The sequence below is a fragment of the Chiloscyllium plagiosum genome, unplaced genomic scaffold (assembly GCF_037043375.1).
Source record: "Chiloscyllium plagiosum isolate Xiang-an unplaced genomic scaffold, Cpla_swu_hap1 HiC_scaffold_8, whole genome shotgun sequence".
NCBI lineage: Eukaryota > Metazoa > Chordata > Chondrichthyes > Orectolobiformes > Hemiscylliidae > Chiloscyllium > Chiloscyllium plagiosum.
Genome location: NW_028270146.1, coordinates 114,787,907 through 114,796,164, shown reverse-complemented (window position 1 = coordinate 114,796,164; position 8,258 = coordinate 114,787,907). Strand labels below are relative to the sequence as shown.

Here is an 8,258-nt window from a genome sequence, read left to right as displayed (position 1 = left end):
CCAACCAGATATCCTAACCTAATCTATCTAAATTAAATCCTATCTGCCACTCCTCAGCCCATTGACCCATCTGATCAATATCCCACTGTACTCTGAGAGAACCTTCTTCATAGTCCACAATACCTCCAATTTTGGTGTCACCTCAAACTTACTAACTATACGGCCTCTGTTCACATCCAAATCATTTAAATGAATGACGAAACAAATCCAGAAGAAAAAAAACATTTCTCTGGGTTTGAATGTGCGCTGTGTAAATCCTGCCCTATGACTCTTTTTACCAGGGAAGGCTGTACATACACCCCTCTGAACTTTGCCCCCTACAAAGCTGGCGGCCGCGCACGTGCCCAGTGAATCATTGCCCCGAATAAAGATGGCGGCGCTTACTCGGGCCGATTATTCAACGATGAAACTTTATTGCTGGAACAGCACAGCAGGTCAGGCAGCATCCAGGGAACAGGAGATTCGACGTTTCGGGCACAGGCCCTTCTTCAGGAATGAGCAGAGAGTGTTCAGCAGGAGAAGATAAAAGGTAGGGAGGAGGGACTTGGAGGAGGGGCGTTGGAAATGTGATAGGTGGAAAGAGGTCAAGGTGAGGGTGATAGGTCGGAGTAGGATGGAGGCAGAGAGGTCAAGAAGAAGACTGCAGGTCAGGAAGGCTTCCTGCCTTTTATCTTCTCCCTCCTCCCTACCTTTTATCTTCTCCTGCTGAACACTCTCTGCTCATTCCTGAAGAAGGGCCTGTGCCCGAAACGTCGAATCTCCTGTTCCCTGGATCCTGCCTGACCTGCTGTGCTGTTCCAGCAATAAAGTTTCAACTTTGATCTCCAGCATCTGCAGACCTCACTTTCTCCCCGATTATTCAACGAGGCATATTCCCGTTTGCTGCAAAAACGGGACTATAAGTTTCAAATTTGTATTTTCCGATGTGCACCAAATGTTTGTAAAACCTCTCAGACCATACCAACACCATTTACCTCCAGCTTCCTGCTGTTTATTTCTTTCCTTACCAACAGCACTCAGCACATACATCCCCAACACCCACGCCCACCGCGAGGTTGATCACGTGGTATAGTCTAGTCCCGCCCTCATTCACTGATTGGTCGGATGATCAACTGCCCCGCCAGGTCCTCCCCTGCCTTTCCATTGGTCCGCCGCTGACATCAATCACTTCTTCGGTCCAACCTGTTTATGCCATCCAGATATCCTAACCTAATCTATCTAAATTAAATCCTATCTGCCTGTCCTCAGCCCATTGGCCCATCTGATCAATATCCCATTGTATTCTGAGATAACCTTCTTCATTGTCCACAATACCAACTGTTGGCTGGAGCATGCGCACTGCTTCGTGGCTTTTGTTGCTGTTTCTCAGTTACAAGAGTGAAGGACAAAGTTAAATATCACACAACCACCTGATGGAGGACCAGCAAAGTTGTGCTTCAAAATAAACCTGTTGGACTATAACTTGGTGTTCTGTGAATTATAATTTTGGCCATCCTAATCCAACATCAGCACCTCCAAGTCACGAGTGATGGAGGCATGCACAACATAAGAACAAAAGAACTAGGAACAGGAGAAGGCCGTCCTGCCCTTCGAGCCGGCTCTACCAATCAATAAAATCATGGCTGATCATTTTGTGGATGCGGAACCATTTACCCACGTTCTCACTGTATTCCTTAATTATTTCTTTCTTTTTTAAAAAAGTAACTTAGCTTTAAAAATGTTCATTGAACTAGCATCAACTAATTCCCTGGGCAATGCACTCCATCGAGGTCAAGACATTCCTTCTCAATTCACTCCTAAATTTGCTGCCTGTAATCATGTGGTGATGCCCTCTTGTCCTAGATTCACCTGCCAGTGGAAACATCCTCTCTACTTCTATTTTATCCATTCCATTCATTATTTTATATCTTTCCATTCTTCTGAATTCCAATGAATATAATCCCAATCTACTCAGTCTCTTAAACCAAACCCCTCACCTCCGGAATCAACATAGTTCACCTCCTCTGCACCCCCCTCTCGTGCCAGTACATTCTTGAGCAAGTAAGGAGATAAAAACTACATGCAGTACTCCAGGTGTGGCCTCACCAGCACCCACTATAGCTGGAACATAACTTCTGCTTTTAAACACAATCCCTTCAGCAATGAAGGACAAAATTTCATTTGCCTTCTGAATTGATTGTTATACCTGGTGACCAACCCTCCTGCAGAAAGATGTTCAGGTGCCTCTGTATAGCAAATAATGCAACTTTTTAAAATTCAAGTAATAATATTTTTATTAATGTTACTCCAACCAAAGAGTATGACTTTACATTTATGATCATAATATTCCACTTGCCAAACCATTGCCCACTCACTCAATGTATCTAGTTTCCACTGCAAAGTTTCCGAGTCCTCCGCACACTTTGTTCTGCTACTCATCTTAGTGTCATATGCAAACTTTGACACCCTACATGTGGTCCCCAACTCCAAATCATCTGTATCAATTCTAAATAATTGCAGTCCCAACACTGATCCTAGAGGCACACTACTAGTTACTGATTGCCATCCAGAATAAGGCTTATTTATCCCCACTCTTTGCTTCCTGTTAGTCAACCAATCTTCTATCCATGCTGATACTCTATCCCATGCACCCTTATATAATGCAACAGCCTCTGGCTCAGCACCTTGTTGAAGGCCTTTTGGAAATCCAGGTACACCGCATCCACTGGGTCCCCGTTGTCCACCTTGCTCGAAATGTCTTCATAGAATTCCAAAAGATTTGTCAAGCATGATCTACCCTTCATGAATCCATGCTGTCTGCCCAATGGGACAATTTCTATCGAGATTCCCTGCTATTTCTTCCTTGATAATAGACCCAAGCATCTTTCCAACCACAGAGAATAAACTAACTTGTGTAGAATTCCCTATCTTTTTGTCCACCGCCTTTTCTTACAGTTCTTCCTTTTCACTGGAATATACCTTTGCTGAGCACTTCCTAAAATGTCTTTGAAAATCTTTCATCAACTGTCCCACCATAAACCTTTGTTTCCAGTCTACTTTATCCAGGTTCTCCCTCATTCTATTTTAGTTGCCCGTGTTCAAGCACAGGACCAAGGTATTAGATTTTATCTTCACACTCTCCATATGAATTCTAACTTCAACCAGACAGTGATCATTTCTTCCAAGAGGATCCCTAACTGTGAGGTTATTAATTATTCCTGTGTCATTGCACAGGGGCCAGATCTTGGATAGATTGCTCCTTGTCGGTGCCATTTCATACTGTTCAAAAAAACTATCATGGATACACTTAATGAACTCCTCAAGGCTACCCTGACAGAGCTGGTTTGAAAAATCTACATGTAGATTAAAATCACCCATGATAATAACCGTACCATTTTTTACAGGCATTAGTTATTCATTCGTTTATTGCCCATCCCAATGTGATGTTATTATTTGGCCTATACACTGCGCCTATCAGTGACTATCTTGTTAGAATTTTGAATGCATCATTCCTGTTTCTCCTAATGTACAGCAATAACAACAACTACTTGCATTGTATGGAAACTTTCACAATGGCAAATCTCCTAAGGTGCTTCATGGATGATCAAAACATTGATTAAAGAGAATGATTTTAAAATACATCTAAAAGGAGGATAGAGAAGGTTAGGAACAGTATTCCACAGACTTCTGCCCTTGACAGCTCCAATTGTGGAGTGATGCAGGTGGGGTGGGTTGGAAAGGGAACATGCAAAGGGGAAATGGAGGAGTGTAGGCAGTGCATAAGGTCTTAAGGACAGAGGAGGTTTCAGACTGAGTCTGTCTGTCATAGACAGTATGGCTGCCTCATGGAGTTTGAAGCACCGCAATGGGCCCATGCATGTCATGTTAGTCAAGGATAGTATAACGGTGGCTGAGAGAACATTTGATGAGGACTTGTCTACTGAAGTAGTGTGGGCTGAGGTTAGAAACAGGAGAGGAGAGGTCACACTGCTTGGATTTTTTATAGGCGCCGCAGAGTTCCAGGGAGGGGGAAGAGAGGATTAGCAAAATTACTCTGGGTAGGAGTGAAAGTAACATGGTGGTCATTATGGGGGACTTTAACTTCCCCAACATTGATTCGAAATGCTATAACTCTAGTACATCAGATGGATCAGTTTTTTGTCCAATGTGTACAGGAGGGTTTCCTGACACAGTATGTTGAAGGGCCGACAAGAGGGGAGGCCACACTGGATCTGGTGCTTGGTCATGAATCGGACTAGGTATTTGATTTAGTTGTAGGTGAGCACTTTGGAGAGAGTGATCATAATTCAGTTATGTTTAGTTTAGCGGTGGAAAGGGATAGGTACATGCCACAGGTGAAGACTTATCGATGGGGCAGTGGCAATTACAATGCGATTCGGCAAGAATTAGGGTGCATAGAATGGGGTGGCAAAATGCAGTGGATGCAGACAATGGAAATGTGGAGCTGGTTTAAGAAACAGATATTGCGTGTCCTTGATAGGTATGTCCCTGTCAGGCAGGGAGGAAGTGATAAGATAAGGGAACCGTGGTTCACCACAGAAATTGCATCTATTGTTAAGAAGAAGTCAGAGGCTTATGTGTTGATGAGGCAAATGGTACAGATGAGGCGATGGAGACTTACAGATCAGCTAGGAAGGATTAAAAGAGAGCTAAGAAGAGCAAAGAGAGTCTTTAGTGAAAAGAATAAAGGAGAACCCTAAAGCTTTCTATAGGTATGTGAAGAATAAAGGATAGGGTAGGAATAGGGCCAATCAAAGATAGAAGTGGGAAGTTGAGTGTGGATACTGTGGAAATCGGAGAGGTGCTAAATGAACATTTCTCATTGGTTTTCACTCAGGAAAATGAGAATATTGCAGACAATAATGAGGTAGAAGATGTTAGACTAGAAAGGATCGAGGTTACAAACAGGTGTTATCAATTCTAGAAGGATTGAAAGTAGATAAGTCCCCTGGGCTAGATGGGATTTATCTGTAGATTGTCTGGGAACCTAGGGAGAAGATAGCAAATACGTCAGCTTTGATATTCAGTTGTCCTTGCCTACAGGTTCAGTACCAGAGGACTGAATGATTGCAAATGTTATGCCCTTGATCAAGAAGGGCAGTAGAGATGACCCAAGTAATTATATACCAGTGAGCCTTACTTCTGTTGTAGGAAAGGTTTTGGAAAGAATTATAAGAGACAATATCTGTAATCGTTTGGCAAACAACAATATGATTTCAGATCGTCAATATGGTTTTGTGTCTCAGAAAGCTCATTGCGTTTTTTGAGATGGTGACCAAGCATATAGATGAGGGTAGGGCAGTTGACATATACATGGACTTCAGTAAAGCCTTTGATAAGTTTCCACATGGTAGGCTGTGAGTGAAAATGCAGCAACATGGAATCGAGTGTGATTTAGCAGGTTGGATTAGAAATTGACTTTCTGAAAGAAGGCAGTGAGTGGTGGATGATGGAAAATAATCAGCCTCCAGTGCGGTTATTAGTGGTATGCCACAAGGATCTGTTTTGGGACCACTGCTGTTTGTCATTTCTATAAAAGTCTTAGACGCAGGCATAGGTGGATGGATTAGTAAATTTGCAGATGACACGAAAGTCAGTGGAGTAGTGGACAGTGTGGAAGAATGTTACAGGTTACAGGGGGACTTGGATAAACTGCACAATTGGGTTGAAGGGTTGCAAATGGAGTTCAATGCAGCTAAATGTGAGGTGATGCACGTTGTGAAGAATAACAGGAAGGCAGATTACTGGGTCAATGGAAGGATTATTGGTAGTGCAGATGGTCAGAGGGATGTTGGAGTCCATGTACATAGATGCCTGAAAGTTGCCACCCTGGTGTACAGTACTGTTAAGGCAGCATACAGTGTGTTAGGTTTCAGTCGTAGATGGATTGAAGTCTGGAGCCACAATATCGTGCTGCAACTATACAAAACACTGGTGCGGCCATATTTGGAATATTGTGTGCAGTTCGGGTGCCCATATTTCGGGAAGGATGTGGAAGCATTGGAAAAGGTGCAGAGGAGATTTACCAGGATGTTGTGTGGTCTGGAGGGAAGGTCTTATGAGGAAATGTTGAGAGACTTGAACGTGTTCTCATTGGCAAGAAGAAGGCTAAGAGAGATTTTGATAGAGACATACAAGATGATCAGAGGCTTAGATAGGGTAGACAGTGAAAGTCTTTTTCCTTGGATGATGACATCAGTGTGTATGAGGGGGCATAACTACAAATTGAGGAGTGATAGATTTAAGACAGATGTCAGAGGCAAGTTCTTTACTCAGAGAGTGTTTAGGGCATGGAGTCCACTATCTACTAATCTAGTTAACTCAGCCACATTAATGAGATTTAAACAATCCTTTAGATAAGCATATGTGTGATTTTGGGATAGTGTAGGGGGACGAGCTGAGAATAGTTCACAGGTCGGCGCAACATCAAGGACCGAAGGGCCTGTTCTGCGCTGTATTGTTCTCTGACTATTGTGCTACAAGAGATTTTTACTGTCTTAAACAAAGTGATGGATCTTGTATTGTGGGCTTACGAAGTGTCACTGATCTCTACCAAACGTGTACGTGGTAGAGAATGCTGCCTGACCTGCTGCGCTTTTCCAGCAACACATTTTTCAGCTCTGATCTCCAGCATCTGCAGTCCTAACTTTCTCCCTGTATGAGGTAGAGTCAGGGCAATAGTAAGATGCTGCAACAGGAGGGGGACAAGTAGCTCCATATAAAATCCGACTCCTTCTCAACTGTTTTCAACACAAAAACCGAGCGCCTTCCAGTAAAGCACCTCTATATCCCACCACAACACTGTGCCCCACAATCGTGGTATCTGGCTGTGCACTTAGAGGAGTGCAACGGTCTGTACTGGGACCCTGAAACGCTTGGTAAGAGTCAAATCATCTGAGCATTGAGAGCCCCACCACATTGCATGCATTTTCTCTTGTTTTCACTCTGTTCCTGACTCCCCTTGGTTTTCCTAATGAACCTGCTAAAAGTTGTTATTACACACACCTGCACAAGCTGTGAATTGAACCCAGGCCTCTCGCTCCAAGTTTAAGGATATTTTCACCGCGTCACAAACATCGACTCGAACTTCCTTTGTCCCCTGCCTGCTAAGTCACGCCTGAATCAACTCTGCAACTGGGAGGAAGAGGCGGAACAGGAGGACCGAGTAGCGGCCAGAGTGCGAGAGGAGAGGGGACAAAGCATTCTCGGGAGTGAACGCTTCAAGATTGGTCAGAGAGCAAACTATTTTGCAGGATTGATCATTCTCACTCCATAGTGGAGCATTAAACCTCTCTCATAAATCAATGTGAGATTTTAAGAAATACTGTAGTTGAAATGTAAATCTGATAACGTACATATTTCAAATCGATTTGCACAACTCGAATAAGAAACTTTTTTTAAAAACTCCCGGAACGATTGGTAATGTACATACCTGGCCGGTATGATTGATTTGGATCGGACAATCTATTTGCATGCTAGACATCGCTATGTCTGTAACTCGACAGAGCAATTGTTAATGACTAATAGTTTACCCATCAGTCTGTGCAGATATGAATATTCTCTATGAACGAACTGATAACCTCAGACACACGCGCAGTTTGGTTTCTATGGAGAGCATGCGCAGTGTCACATTGATCACGACGGAGAGAGCGACATGGAGCTGCTTTCTCCGGCAGCGGCTGCGATCGGCTTCAGAGAGCGGCGCTCAGAGCCAGTGTGTGGGAGCCTCGCTGGGAAAAAGGAGCGGAGAGATTTCACAAATCCCGGATAAAGGTTAAAACAAACTCAAAAAAGACCCTCCAGGCCCGGGTAAGGAGGCGGCGGTCCCTGATCAGGGAAGTGGCCCAGGGTCACGGCCGCCATTTGTTTGAGGGAAGAGGGAGAGCGGGCCTGAGGGACGCCATCTTGAGAAGGTCAAGGTGCAGGAGGGCGGGGCTCTCGGGGTCTGTAGAACAATCAGAGGAAAGGGAAGACCCATTGTTACTGATTAATCTCACGGACACAGCGTCACTGGGCGGTCCCGCAGGAATATCCTCTCTCAGTCCTGCTGGGATGGTTCACCCAGTCAGAACCAGCAGCTCTCCTCCTCTCTCAGCTCCCCTTCTGTCCTTCCTGCAGCATCTGTCCCCTGGGACATTGAGCTGCCTGTCCTGTCCCTCCCTCAGCTGTTGTTTCTGTAATACCTGTGATATCCTAGTCCCACCTTAGATTACTTCACTAAAGACAGGAATGCACCCGATGGATTTTTCTTAACATCA

The 8,258-nt window shown here is 44.2% G+C and overlaps 1 long non-coding RNA gene across 2 annotated transcripts in view; it reads left to right on the top strand.

Moving 5' to 3' along the window:
• Window positions 1–7,658: 7,658 nt before the first annotated feature.
• The window catches only part of LOC148149519 (uncharacterized), a 36,617-nt gene continuing 36,017 nt past the window's right edge, over window positions 7,659–8,258 (top strand). For both annotated transcript variants that reach the window (XR_015757792.1, XR_015757791.1), the window contains exon 1: window positions 7,659–7,773. This is a non-coding gene — a long non-coding RNA (uncharacterized LOC148149519). The remainder of the gene's footprint in view (window positions 7,774–8,258) is intronic.